This window comes from Ostrinia nubilalis, chromosome 21, assembly GCF_963855985.1.
Source record: "Ostrinia nubilalis chromosome 21, ilOstNubi1.1, whole genome shotgun sequence".
Classification (NCBI taxonomy): domain Eukaryota; kingdom Metazoa; phylum Arthropoda; class Insecta; order Lepidoptera; family Crambidae; genus Ostrinia; species Ostrinia nubilalis.
The window spans coordinates 9,762,088-9,776,991 of NC_087108.1; positions in this window are offsets into that span (position 1 = coordinate 9,762,088).

Sequence of the window (14,904 nt, forward strand, 5' to 3'; positions counted from 1 at the left end):
CCTTTTCTCGAAGCAATTCAGGCCATTTTCGACTGCCTGTAACTTCGTTGTGGATAAAACTAAAAGGCTGAATTTTCATTAGCTATGCACGCATTGTAAAGACACGGTATAATTAAAATTTCATTCAATTTGAACCAGTAGTTTAGGAATTATAACGGGTCAAAGTTACTTAATTTTGTCACTCACTGACTCACTGACTCACTGACTCACTGACTGACTCACCGATCACCAAAATTTTAAGGCACTTCTAGCAGACCTAGAAGCTTCAAATTTGGAATATAAGTAGTGTTTGGTGTATGAATCAAGGAAAAACTAAAATATTTGGGGGCACGGTAGTGCAACCGCCAAGTCGAGTAAAATTTTTCAATTTCGGTCCAGTTTTCTAGATACATAACTGCTGTCTACAAAATACAAAAAGAAATGAGATTTGGGGGCACGGTAGTGCAACCGCCAAGTCGAGTAAAATTTTTCAATTTCGGTCCAGTTTTCTAGATACATAACTGCTGTCTACAAAATACAAAAAGAAATGAGATCCCATCAAAAACAATACTTGTCAAAAAAACCAAGTCTCGCAACTCAGTTGTTCTACGGTAAAAAGTTGTGAGATCCATGTAATACCAAGTCCAGGCCAGGAAATCTTTAACGTTTTACATAAATTATTGACTTGGCCATCGCACTAAATAATTTAATTTACACGTGTTTTCATGCGATGGCCAAGTCAATATATTTATAATATTGATATTTGATACAAAATTGTGCAAGCTGGTCACCAAGCTTGTTTGATATCTCGGTTATTAATCTGTGGTCTGGCCCGCCGCCAACGCCTATCCCTGCTGATAAAACGCGGTCCGAAATCCGCAGCGGTCCGAGATATCGGACCGTTTTCTGCTGGGTCGCAGCAAAACGTTGCATACCCGTTGCCAAATGGAACCACGATCGGTGATATGAACCTTGAAAACTAAATTGTTTTGTCTTAAGACTACGAGTAATACCTTGTTGTATGTATTTGTATAGTTGTATGAGTGTTCCAAGACTTTCGTATCTTGCTTATCAAATCGGTAGTGCTTGGTTTGATTTTGAGATCGTATTACAAAAGACGAAAAAAAAATCCCAATTAGGTACATTTTATAGTATCTCTTGCCAGTCGGTCTGAGCTTAAAAAGTTAAAATTAACTTATTATTTTTTAAATATAATATATCGTCGTTCAGATTAAACTATTTCGATGGCTCGTGAAGTTTGACAAATGAATATCTTAGCTGAGATGCTTATCATTGGGCATTGGTACCATACCATAATAATATCATATTCTTAATTGTTACCCAAAAGACACATTCAAGCTAATAATTCTTCTACTTTTTATGTATACCTACTGAAAAAAAACTGCCACTGCCAATAACATCTCACCCGCATCTTCAATTACTCCGTTCTGTGATCATGGCGCTTGCAACAGTGCCGAAATATCGGATGCTCGTAAATAAAAAAGTAACTACATGGTGGTAATCCCGTCATTTTTCCCGCGTCATGCCAATACTGAAGAAAGATTGAACCTGGGGAAGTTTCTAGGATGACTGGCTCGCTACAGGTAGGAAAGTTTTGGGATTTACCTGGCCAACGCTGCCGGGCGACGCTTACTGCAAGTAACTGTCCTGGGTTTTGAGACTACCGGGCCGGAGCTTACAGCCAACAGTTTCAGTGGGTCTTGCTGCACTCACAATACACAATTCACAGCATATCACTTCAACACAATGGGTATTTACACTGTTTTCACTCGCACGCGCGCGGCGTTGTGCTTGACTGGACGTGGGTAGTTCGTAACTAGCAGCTTTCATGGCGTGACAGCCTACTCATTTTTGGTTGGCCAAAGAGTTTGGAATAGGGGAATAGAGATTCATAGCCAGTGCACCTACTAAATATTATGATAACTACCTCGTCAGATTGATTTTGACTATTTGAATTTGTGTTCAACTTTTCTTCTTTAAACTTACTTAGGTCGTAATAAGTTCCTATGAAAAACTTTAACTTCTTTTCGAATTTGAATCGAAACGATTTCTACCTGAACTCCAATGATATACAATAGTTTAAAGCAAACTGTCAAGTTTTCTTGGCAAGAACTTTACTTTGAAACTCCGATCAAGCAATACCTAAACTTTCTATTTATTTAAAGTTATAAAGCAAGTTTTTTCGCTATTTCATAAAATAGTTGGACAATCTATCATTCAGTTGGATTATCGCCAGATGAATCATGAAATCCAGACGGTTCTTAATTAATATTCGGATTATCATCGTTGGTGGGTTCGGACAATTGACAGCTGATTGGTGTAGCTTTAAGCAAATCGACCGCGTTATAACGACCCTCTTGAACTTTAAGTTATCTATAATCATTGAAGGTGGTTTGATTCCTCTTAGAACTAACGGTCTAAGGCCGAGCAGTTAGCTAATAATCAACGTACACTCTCACAGTCATAGTCAATTGAAATTTTATCATGCTGCCCGAAGCAGTCACAACTGCTCGAGCAGTTCCGTCAATGTGTCATCATCATTTTCAGCCTTAGGACGTCCACTGCTGAACATAGGTCTCCCCCAATGTCCATTTTGTCCGGTTGGTAGCGCCTGCATCAAGCGCCTTCCTGCTACCTTTATGATGTCGTCGGTCCACCTTGTGGGTGGACGTCCTACGCTGCGCTTTCCGGTACGAGGCCTCCACTCCAGAACCTTGCCGCCCCATCGGCCGTCAGTTCTGCGTACTATGTGCCCTGCCCGTTGCCACTTCAGCTTGCTAATCCGTTGGGCTATGTCAGCGACTTGTATGTGCATGTGTGTGTACGTAGAATACTATAGTTTGCTATGTAGTCGCAGTTTGAAGCTGTCGATACTAAGCTGCTTCAAGTTGTTCTTGCAAACTGTGTAATCTTTTCTATTTATCTGTTGAACCCTGCCAACTCAATCCATTTTAAAACCGCGATGAAAAAGAACCGAATGTACTTATCGCGCCGAATATGGGGTTTCACCGGATTGCTCTCTTTTCAAATGACTCATTTGAGTACGGTGATAAATGGTGGCAATTGTGTGGGAGCTACTTTGGATTCTCACTCGTTTTTCATATAATATAAAGCCGTTACAAAACGACGTTCAAAACTTTATTCAATCTTAAGCATAGATTCTGAATACGAGTACTACATTTCATTGGCCTGTTAAAAAAATAATCATACTACATACAATTTTCTATGCTACTAGTACTATGTACCTTATAAGTGTTAAATAAGGGTTATCTTAAGAAAGACCTTATGATTTCTCGTAAATGTCAAGAGTGTATGAACATTACCTGCCTAGCTCTCATTTATTTGTAACTAGCTGTCCGCCCGCGGCTTTGCCTGCGTGGAATTTTCTCTGTCACAGAAAAACTTTATCGCGCGCGCCCCTGTTTCAAAAACCGGGATAAAAACTATCCTATGTCCTTTCCCGGGACTCAAACTATCTCTATGCCAAATTTTATCAAAATCGGTTCAGTGGTTAAGGCGTGAAAGAGAGACAGACAGACAGACCGACAGACAGACAGACAGAGTTACTTTCGCATTTATAATATTAGTATACAGGGTGGAAACGTTAAGTGATCTCACTCGATTATTTCTAAACTATACAAGATATTGAAAAACTGGTTACAGATCATGAAAGTGCTTCATGAGCTCTTTCAAACGGTACCAATAATAGGTTACAGAATAAACTGGATCTATCTGAAAATTCAATGTTTCCAGCTTCCATACTAAATGTATGCCAGAGACACATTATTAGAATAATTTAGAAGTGTATTTTTATTTTATTTTATAATAAACTTAAAATAAACACGTAAATTGTATTCATTTAAAATTATTCATGGAAAACATTGGTTTTAGGCTTTACTTGCTATAATATTGTCAAGAGATGAGTGTCATGACTGTGGTAGTACTAAACGTATGGAAGAAGGAAACATTGAATTTTTGGATAGATCCAGTTTATTATGTAACCTATTATTGATACCATTGGATAGAGCTTGTGAAGCACTTTTAGAATCAGTAATCAGTTTTACGATATCATGTGTAGTTTTTAAAATAATGTGACTTTACCAAATGTATGGAAGCTGGAAACATTGAATTTTCGGATAGATCCAGTTTATTCTGTAACCTATTATTAATACCGTTTGATAGAGCTCATGAAGCACTTTCAGGATCAGCAACTAGTTTATTGATATCATGTATAGTTTAGAAGTAATCGAGTGAGATCACTTATCGTTTCCACCCTGTAGATTGTATTTCCTCTGTGTCATGTGTGTGATAAGAGCATTAGATATCTCAAAACGATATTTTACTAAAATATCTCATCTTAAACCTACAATACTTCTGTAGGATTGTGGAATGTAAGGATCAAGCGATTCCTAAGTCCTCAGAGCCGTGAACACGCGAGTGGGGAGAACTTTCTTTGTACTTATGCAAAAATTGATACCTTTGAAGTTCTGGCTTTGCGTCGCATTCTACGTAAACCGTTTTGCAGCGAACCTTTAACTCTTTGCTATTCAATTTACAGTTTAGAGTTTTAGCTCAGAGACTATCTTATTTTTTTCCTTGGTTTTTCAACTATTGTTATACCAAACTTCTTTATAAATCGGTCCAGAGTTTTTGCGTGGAAGGGGACAAACATCCATGCTTATTAACTTTGTACTGTATTCATAAAAGAATAAAAGGAGGAACAAAAAAATTGACTATAAAATATTAAGGCTGAGTTGCACCACCTAACTTTGACTGTGACTATAACCGGTTTTTTATGGAATTTGACAGATTTTTAACGTTTGTTAAAGTTAAAGTAAGTATGCACCATCTTACTACCCAGCCTAAATGTAGTGAACTTTAGGTAAACTGTTTTCCAACTTTGTAGAAGTTATAGTCGAACATTCAACTGTTTATCAACTAAGCCTGCCCCCCTAGACAAAACGCACTTTTTGATCGAATCGAAAATCGAATCCGTCAAAACTCCATACAAATAAGGGGCTTTTCGACCACTTTTCGACTGGTTTGCGATTATAATTTGCACTTTGTCTAGACCCACTGTACCTATGCTCTGAATTAACTGTTTGTGATTGTCAACATGTCTAATGCCTGATGAGAAATCGATTTAATATAATCGTTACGTCACGATTCATTAGTCCACTCGCAGAACGAAGCGATGTCATTTCATTCGCGAGCCATCGGAGTGGGAAATCGAAATTGAAAGGTAAATTGCGTGAATGCGGCGTGCGACGGTTAACGCTGCCGATGTGTGCCCACTCGGTAGGGATGCGACGTGGTGTGTTGTGATCCGATTCGCAAATCGATAAAAACATCGATTAAACATCGCACAGGTAACATATATTTGTAGCTGTACAAAAAACTTAGTACTGGGCCCAACGCTTCATAGAAAGTGGTTGTTCACCTTTAAAGGTAAATTGCGTGAATGCGGCATGCGACGGTTAACGTTGCCAATGTTTGCTTACTCGGTAGGAATGCGACGTGACTTGACTTACTTGACTTATTGAGGAATGCGACGTGGTATGGTTTGATTCGATCCACAAATTGATTAAAAATAGTATAGCCTAATATACTATATAAGTTATCATACAGAAGAGCAGTCTCATTCTAACGCAAGTTTATTTTTACAAACTTAAAAGGATGAGACTCACAACATCATTGTTAAGACTTTTATCGATAAATAAAATATTTTTTTGAATTTTTTTTGAATAGCCGAGTTAGAATGCGCGCTATGATAAAAACTTACTAATATTTTTAGATGACAAAATGTATTGGCTTATCGCGTAAAATAGATAAAAACATTTGACCCGCTCAGTCAGACTTAAATCCCTTTTTGTTCAAATCTAATCCAAGTAAGCCGAGATGTCACTGATGTCGTTCCTAGACAGCTTGATCAAATTCTTATTTTAAAAGGACAATGGTCCGCTAGAAAATCGCAAGGCTATAAATCGATCCAAAAACGATGGATTATTCGCTCGTGATCCGATTCCGAATGACATCGGTTCGCCCTTCCCTCGCCCACCGAGGTGTTAAGGCGCGGGCAAATGGATGGTCTTTTAGGGTTCATCTACATCTTGCCACAAAATAGGACGGCTGTTAATAGCTAATGTTTTGGCTAATTTAGCAGCTAAAGTGCTACCTACTGGTATACAAGATTGGAATTTCTGCGGCCAATTAAAACTTTGATATCCATGAAAAATGTACAGTAACAGTGTGTACTTAGAATGGGTTCCATACGAGTGTTGTAAATGTTGCAGCCAAAACTCATAATCGGTCAAAACCACTTTTGACTGATTTTTGCAGTTTTGCCTGATTTAAAATCATACCAAACAGTCAAAATTCATACAGAATATTATGATTAGTGAAAATTACTTGTAAAAATCATAAAAAATGTGTTATACAACCATTTTAAAGTGTAACGTTTGTGTGATTTGTACATACGTTACACATTGATCACACCTTATATTTAATTAAAAAAATGTATGCTATCTTTTTAGGTAGAAAAGAAAATAGCGCTTTGGGAAATGCAGTAACTGTTAATAAAACGCAGTTGGCGGTTTTCTCAAGACTAACTTTTATTGCCATAGACAAAAACAATAAACAATGACCATAGATTATTTTGTTATTTTCACACCTGCCCTTAACAAAATAATCAAGTTAAAAAATAGAAACCTTTAACTATACATACAAGGCACTTTGTTACACATTACAGAGTACACCATTATGCTAAAAAACTAATTTACTATTAAGAAACAGGAGAAATGCCTAACTTTTTCATAAAATAGTAATGCTTGATCGTACCTAAGCTTTTGGTTAAAATGTCAGCGGGCATTTCTGCTGTTTGAAGATAACATATAGCAATCATCTTATTCTGTACAGCCTCTCTTACAAAATGGTACCTTATGTCGATGTGCTTCGACCTTCGGTGGAAAATTGGATTCGATACCAATTTTTGGGCGCTCTGGCTATCATTAAACAACATAATAGGTTCTGAACTTCCTAAAATTTCAGCCAACAAATTCTTTAAATAAATAGCCTCTTTACTGGCCTCTGACATTGAAATGTACTCTGCTTCAGTACTTGATAATGCTACATTTCTCTGCTTTCTACATTCAAAAGAAATTACTGAGTTAGACAGAGTAAAGCAGAACCCAGAATATGATTTCCTATCTGTCACATCTGAACCCCAGTCTGCATCTACAAAACCTTTAATAGAAAGATCATCTTTACTAAACACAAGACCATAGTTTTTAGTATGTTTCAAATACTTTAGTACTCTCTTTACATGTTTCCAGTGAGTTTCATTATAATTATTATTGAATTGACTTAAAAAGCTCACACTGTATGAAATGTCAGGTCTAGTCATTACTGCTAAATACATCAAGCTACCCAAAAGTTGCTGATAAGGACATTTATAACAATCATTTTCTGCCTTATCTAATTTAAGATTAATCTCCATAGGAGTACAAACACTTTTACATTGTGACATATTAAATTTCTCTAATAAACTTTCAATATACTGTTCTTGGTCAAGAGATATTACATTTTTGCTAATTTTGACTCTCATGCCCAAACATTGTTTCAACTGGCCAAGATTTTTAATTTTAAACTTTTTACTCAACTCTTCTACCAATAAATCCATAGCTGATTTACAGTTGTAGAACACAAAAAAATCATCTACAAATAAAGCAATTATAACTTTTACATTTCCTTCAAATTTGGTATACAAACATGGCTCATACTTTGAATTTTTATAACCTAAACTCTGCAAATAATTATCAATTCTATCATTCCAAGCTCTGGAAGATTGCTTTAGGCCATAAATAGCACGCTTTAACTTTAATACCTTGTTATCTAACTGTTTACAATCATCAGCAATAATAGGTTTATTCATGTACACTGTTTCTTTCAGAAAACCATTTAAAAAAGCAGTTGTTACATCTAGGTGACACACATCTAAATCTAATTTTACAGCTAGTGCAAACAACAGTCGCAATGTGGAATACCGAAGCACAGGGGAAAATGTCTCATGATAATCTATACCAGCCTTTTGAGAAAATCCTTTGGCAACTAACCTTGCACGGTATCTCACATTGTTTGTACTGTCACACTTTTTTCTAAAGACCCACTTGCATTGAACCACAGTTTTGTCATATGGGCGATCAACTTCCTCCCAAGCGTCGTTGTCTTCGAAAGATTTCAGCTCCTCCTGCATGGCTGCTCTCCAGAATTTGCTTTCAGGTCCATTGAGAGCTTCTTGGAGTGTGATGTCTCCTGCATCAACTTCAGTTTGGTCCTCGAAGAAGCATCTAGATCTGGTACATAAGAGCTGTCTCTGTCATATTCTTCAGAATATGAAGTCTCTGGTCTAATCTGGTCGTCTGACATATCTGGCCTGCACTCTGGTATTACTGGCACGTCCTCTTGTAAAGATTTACTTTCAACTACTATGTCCACGGTGTTCTTCTCTGGATGTTCCATGATAATGATGTCTCTACTTGTGGTCACAGAGTTAGTAGCTGGATCATATACCCGGTATCCCTTCACGTTTTCAGCGTAGCCGACGAGAATTAGCTGCTTCGCCTTCTTGTCCCACTTGTTGCGTCTCTCCTTTGGGATATGTGTCATCACAGTACTTCCAAAAACTCGCAAATGGCTCAAGTTTGGCTTCTGGCCTGTCCAGATCTCGTAGGGTGTCTTGTCATTCAATCCCGAAACAACAGATCTATTTCTGAGGTAAACCGAGGTGTTCACGGCCTCTGCCCAAAGCTTCTTGTCAAGACCGGCATCAAATAGCAAACACCTTGCTTTCTCCACTACTGACCTGTTCATTCGTTCACACAAGCCGTTCTGTTGTGGTGTGTAAGCATTGGTCTTCTGATGCACTATTCCTTGCTCTGCTAAGTACCTCTCAAACTCAAGACTACAGAATTCACCTCCATTGTCTGTCCTGATAGTTTGGATCTTCCTGTCTTTCTGTTTCTCAACCATAGATTTGAAATACTTGAACTTCTCAAAAACTTCATCCTTTGTTTTTAGGAAATAAACAAATACCATCTTGCTGAAGTCATCCACGAATAAAACATAGTATCTTGACTTTCCAACTGATACACATTCCATTGGACCTCCAACGTCAGCATGAATCAACTGCAGCACTCTCTCAGTTTTAGTGTGGCTCTGTTGAAATGGTAGTTTGGCTTGCTTGCCTTCACAACAAGTAATGCAGTCAGACTTTGCAATCTTTGCATCTTCTGGAAATGAAATTCCATCTACTGCCTGTTTCATCTTGTTTAGGCTGCCACTGTTAAGGTGTCCTAAGCGTCTATGCCATGTTCTGCTAGATATCACTGCTGGCACTGCTACTGCTGTCTCTTCTGTTTCCAAAGTATGTAATCTGTATACGCCGTCAATCAACTCAGCTAGGCCAACAAGTTCATTCTGCTGATTGTAGATACAGCAAATACCTTCTTCAAAAGTCACTCTGTTGCCATTCTCAATCAACTGACTCACAGAGAGCAAGTTTGTGGTCAAGTTTGGTACACACAATACGTTGGAAACTGTGATGTCATACTCAATATCGTTCACGACAGTCACGATATTCACATCTCCTGAGCACGTTACTGGAACACTTGTTTGGTTTGCGATGATAATTTCCTTCGTGTGTAACTTCTGTGATGCATTCATGATCAATTCTTGTCTCGCAGTCATGTGTCTACTGGCGCCGCTGTCAACGTACCAACTCTTTTGGTTGAACCTTCCAGTCAGAAATATAGCACTGAAAGCGTTGGATTGCTTTCTTTTGTTCTTATCCAAGCTCGGACACTGGTTTTTGTAGTGACCGGCTTGTTTACAATTGTAGCATTTTATCACTTTGACAGTTTTCGATTCTGACGTTTGCGCAGTTGACGTTTGTGGTTTCCCGCCATAACTGTATTTGTTGACGTTGTTATTTTTCCCTCGAGAATTATGATTATGAGTTCCTTTAGCTAATAATGCATTCTCGGATACTGGAGACGTACTTGCATCATCACTCATGTCCATCAGCTTCGTTTTGATAATGTCGGCGGTTATTTCGATACCTGAGTGTTCAATGGCCATAAGCATAGGAGCGTACCTTTCTGGTAGTCCCGCCAACATCAATGCACCAATCCACTCATCCGAAATCTTAAAGCCTGTTCCTCTTAGCCGTTGCCCGTTTTCTATTATTTGGGTGACATAATTAGTCATAGATTCGCAGTTTTCGAGGCGTATGTTGATGAGATTTTTCAATAGACTTATCTTTCTTGTGAAGCCTGAATCATCAAACATATTCTTCAATGTAGTCCAAAGATCATATGTGGTAGCTGCCTGCTTTATGTGAACATAAAGCGCCGGATCGATAGTGAGAATTAACTTTGCTTTCGCCTTCGAATCTTCAATTTTCTGGGCTGTAGTCGCCGTTGCCGCTAACTGTGTTGCAATGGCGTCCGCCATGCCTTCTAACACCAGCACATTTGACGCCGCAAAAGACCAGTCGTCATAATTTTCGCGACCTCTAAGTTTTGGAACGTTTGCTATATAGTTCGTCGACATTTTTATTCACTTTATACACGGAAATTATATACTTTCGCACTTTTTGAGTCTGAGCTCATAACCTGTTAATAAAACGCAGTTGGCGGTTTTCTCAAGACTAACTTTTATTGCCATAGACAAAAACAATAAACAATGACCATAGATTATTTTGTTATTTTCACAGTAACTAGACCACAGATGCCTTAATTCCTTCATAATGATAAATTCATGTGGCAGTTACTTACAATTAATTCATACATTATGTAAATCAGGCCAAATCAATTTGCTTAATTATTACAAAGCCTCGTGTTTAACATTAATTATTATTCGGGCTTAGGTGTGAAACGCTGTTTAATAATTAAAACGTTTCCATGAAATAATCAGGATTATTCTAAAACAATATGAAAGTTTAGACTGCAATAAATTACAGAGGATGTGATATAACGTAGTAGGTATTGAATTAAATTGAAATTATACATTTCAAATCAAATAAAAATCGCATATTGACGTCTATGTTCTATCACCACGTAAGTCATTTTTAGCAACTTTTCAGGAGATTGGATGAAACTGAAAAATGTAAAATCCGCCAAAAAATGACTTACGTGGTGATAGATAATAAATAGATGCTATTTTTGCAACAAAACTTTCATAAATATATTATCATTAAATATCAGTGTTATTTTGATTTGAATTACATTCCAATCTGGATCTTTTCCAAATATTATATTGTTTATTTCCAAGTATTAATGTTTCACAGCCGGTTAATCAACCATTAACAGTTATCGAATTATCCAATCAACAGCCTAGACGTTCATTATTGGCGTTATTTATAACGATAACTTCTAATAATGAGAGCTTAGATATTTTCAGTTAGTTCAATCTTTTCATGGAGATCAATTAATATTTCCCTCTTAGGGGAACCCTCTATAATTTAAAAAGGGGTAAGTATTTTATTGATAACAAGCTATTACTTTCTGTTTTGTTTCTTGTTACAGAGAGACTATTACGCGCGTTTCCTTTAAAACCATGGATGAATGTTATGTCTTCGAGTCATCTTACTAATAATTATTAAAAATGCGAAGGTAACTCTGTCTGTGTCTGTCTGTCTGTCTCGCTTTCACGCCTAAACCACTGAACCGATTTTGATGAAATTTGGCATAGAGATAGTTTGAGTCCCGGGAAAGGACATAGGATAGTTTTTATCCCAGTTTTTGAGACAGGGACGCGCGCGATAACGTTTTTCTGTGATAGACAAAATTCCACGCGGGCGAAGCCGCGGGCGGAAAGCTACCTACTAAATAAATATAAAATCGGTTCAAAAGTTTTTGCGTCAAGGGATAAAACATCTATTCATCCATTCCTCACAAACTTCCGCATTATTTTATAAGTTAAAATAGTTATAAAAAGAGTCAATTCATAACTCCCTTACACCCTATCGATATGAGGTGAAATAGCGCCATATTTTTATTTACTATTTATTTGCTTTTAAGGTATATTGTTCCTAATAAAGGCTATTGATTGATAGGAACTTTGCAATAAAGCAACTCGGCCGAGCTCGTCTGCCCGCAACGTAACGAAATTACAACATTGCGAGAAACTACGTGAAGCGGAGGGAACGCGAAATCAATTTAGTAAAATTGCCGAAAGAGTCGTTGGTGGGTTTTCGCACTCGGCCTTCTGGCTGTGAAAATGTACGCTCTTTTTTATAGGATTGCAGTGTATTTGATGTCTGCCATGTTGTGTTTAGAAGTGACTCTTTTCAAATAGTTTATACATAATACATAACCTTAATACGTCTGTATCGCGGCGTCTTTTCAGTCACTAATATTATAAAGACGAAAGATTTAGGAGTTTATTTGTAAAGTAATAGGCTTCGAAACTACTGGACTACATTATTTCTGAATTTCCATAACATCATCAGTCAGACTTCTATCTGAGTGTAATCTCAAATTGGGATAACTACGAGTATATCTGTCAGATAAGCTCTTTAATACTATCAGGGTCTTTTTCGCAAGTGATGAAACAGGTCCTTAAACTTTCTGGGTTTGGAAGCTCGATTCCCTACTAGCTATTTCAGTTATAGCACAGAATACATAATAGGTTATATGTATTAATAGTCTGACTACCCCTGCAAACACCTAATTAAGTAAGACAAAAAACAAGTATTCGTCCTATTTTTTCTCGTTATATTTTTAGAAAGATCTTCACTATGCGTAGACTAAAGTGTCTATTTATAACTAAAGGATATTGTTAAAATCTGCCATTGAGGTAAAATTAAATACAATCAAAACTAGACTCTATCTTTAAGGTCATTAGTTGAATTATCAAACGTCCTTCCCACGGTAAGTCTGAAGTCGCCTCATTAGGACGGCCAAGACACCCGATATCAACTTAATACACAGCTTATTTTCCCAAATCTTCGCAAATTGATTCAATCAAAGCTCTCGATTTCACAATTTAGAAAGCGATTTATCGCTAGACGAATCTGTGTGGCAGACAGATAGGGAAATAAGTTACTTAAAAACATATTTTAAAAATCGGTCATAATAGTCAGCAGTCTGCTGGCAAGTTGGCTTCATATCACTGGACTATAAAGGTCTCTAACAGAAATAAAAAAAAAAGATTGAATTGTTATAATATTTAGGTTACTTGAAGTTTTTAAGGTGTACCGACGATCTGGTGAAGGTCGCGGGAAGAGCCTGGATGCGGGCAACGCAGGACCGTTCATTATGGAAAACCTTGGGGGAAGCCTTTGTCCAGCAGTGGACGTCATTTGGCTGAAACGCCGACGACGACGACGTCTTGAAGTTTTAGTTCCTTTGCTGAAGGCACATCCGGCGTAACTTCCAAATTGCTTTCGTAAATGTCTCGGCTTACAAAGTTTTAGTTCCTCCTAAGTGCATCAGGGTTTATGAGGTTAATTTAATGTCTTTTAATCAAATTTGATTTACTGCAAGGTGTATTAAAAACTGATCAATAAATAACTTTCAATAGAGTCATAGAAGTAACTGTTGTCGAAAAGCTCCATAGTCTTTCCAGCAACAGTCTGAAAGTTTGACCGCGACATAATATTATCGTATTTTTATCCGACGGATGGCGGTATCCTAAGATATCCGTGACTGGAATCGCGAGCTACGTTGAAAAAGGTTTTCGCCGAGGATATTGCGTGGCGATCCTTCGAAAATAAACTTATTCTAATGGAGAAATGAGATCAATATCATTTAAATTTACTATTAGCCCTTTTCAGTAAGGCAATGCCGTATTTTCAAACTGCCGTTTCTCTCAACTTTGTTAAACACTCGTAATGTAGGACCGCCAATGAAAAGCCACAGAGGTTAAAAAATACTACTATACTGAAAGTTAAACGAGTGTTGAACACTTGCTGAAATTGACATTCAGTGTGAAAGTGTAATTTTGAACACGTGTTTAACGTCTGTTTAAGTTTTTTGTAATAACACCAAAAAGGTTTAATTTCAAACTGTTTGGCCAACCTCATCCACCATTTCATAGACTACAATTATTGCTTTAGTTTGTTTTTAATGGATAGAAAGTCATCAGCTGCGCTGGCGGCGTGCCAGTCGCCATCAAGCTTGGGTTACAACTTTTTCAACTAGCATCGTCATACTTTTAGATTGAATCTGTTAAAACGTATTGTGCAATGTTGCACTATTTAATAGGATGGTGTGGAATTTATGGTCCCTAAAATAATACAAGCTTATTTCTTTTCCACAAAGAATTTCTTCCATGACCGGACCTGCTTGCATCTAATTGCTTCCCGCCACTGCCTTGATTTCACCAGTTCATCAGTCCACCGAGTGAGAATACGTTTGTTCCTCCTAATATTTCGAGTGGCGCAAGTACACCATGCGGAAAATTTACCGAGACGAAGGTCTAGTCTAGATCGAATAACGAAGTACGGGCGACGCACAGATGGGGCAAGGAGAAAATAACCGAGATGGTGTTCACACTATTACGTCTCGGCTAATTTCCCACATAGTGTATGTGTGCCATAGAAAATGTATCTTAAACAAGAACAAAAATGCCAGGATCTATGGAATAGCATCACTAGTACCTAATTCAAATTTTTTACACGACACAAAATCTATGTACCTAATATCACTTTGCATCTTTTTATTTTGTACACACTTAACATGGACTTGGTAACAGCTAAGTTTTTTTACTACTACTACAAAATTCAACTTACTCGTATATTATTATCCTTGTTTCCAAACAAAAACATTATTAATCTGCTTTACGAGAAAATGTTAGTTCACAAATAAAACACAATCGGATCTTTGCAAGGCTGGGGGTCCCTTG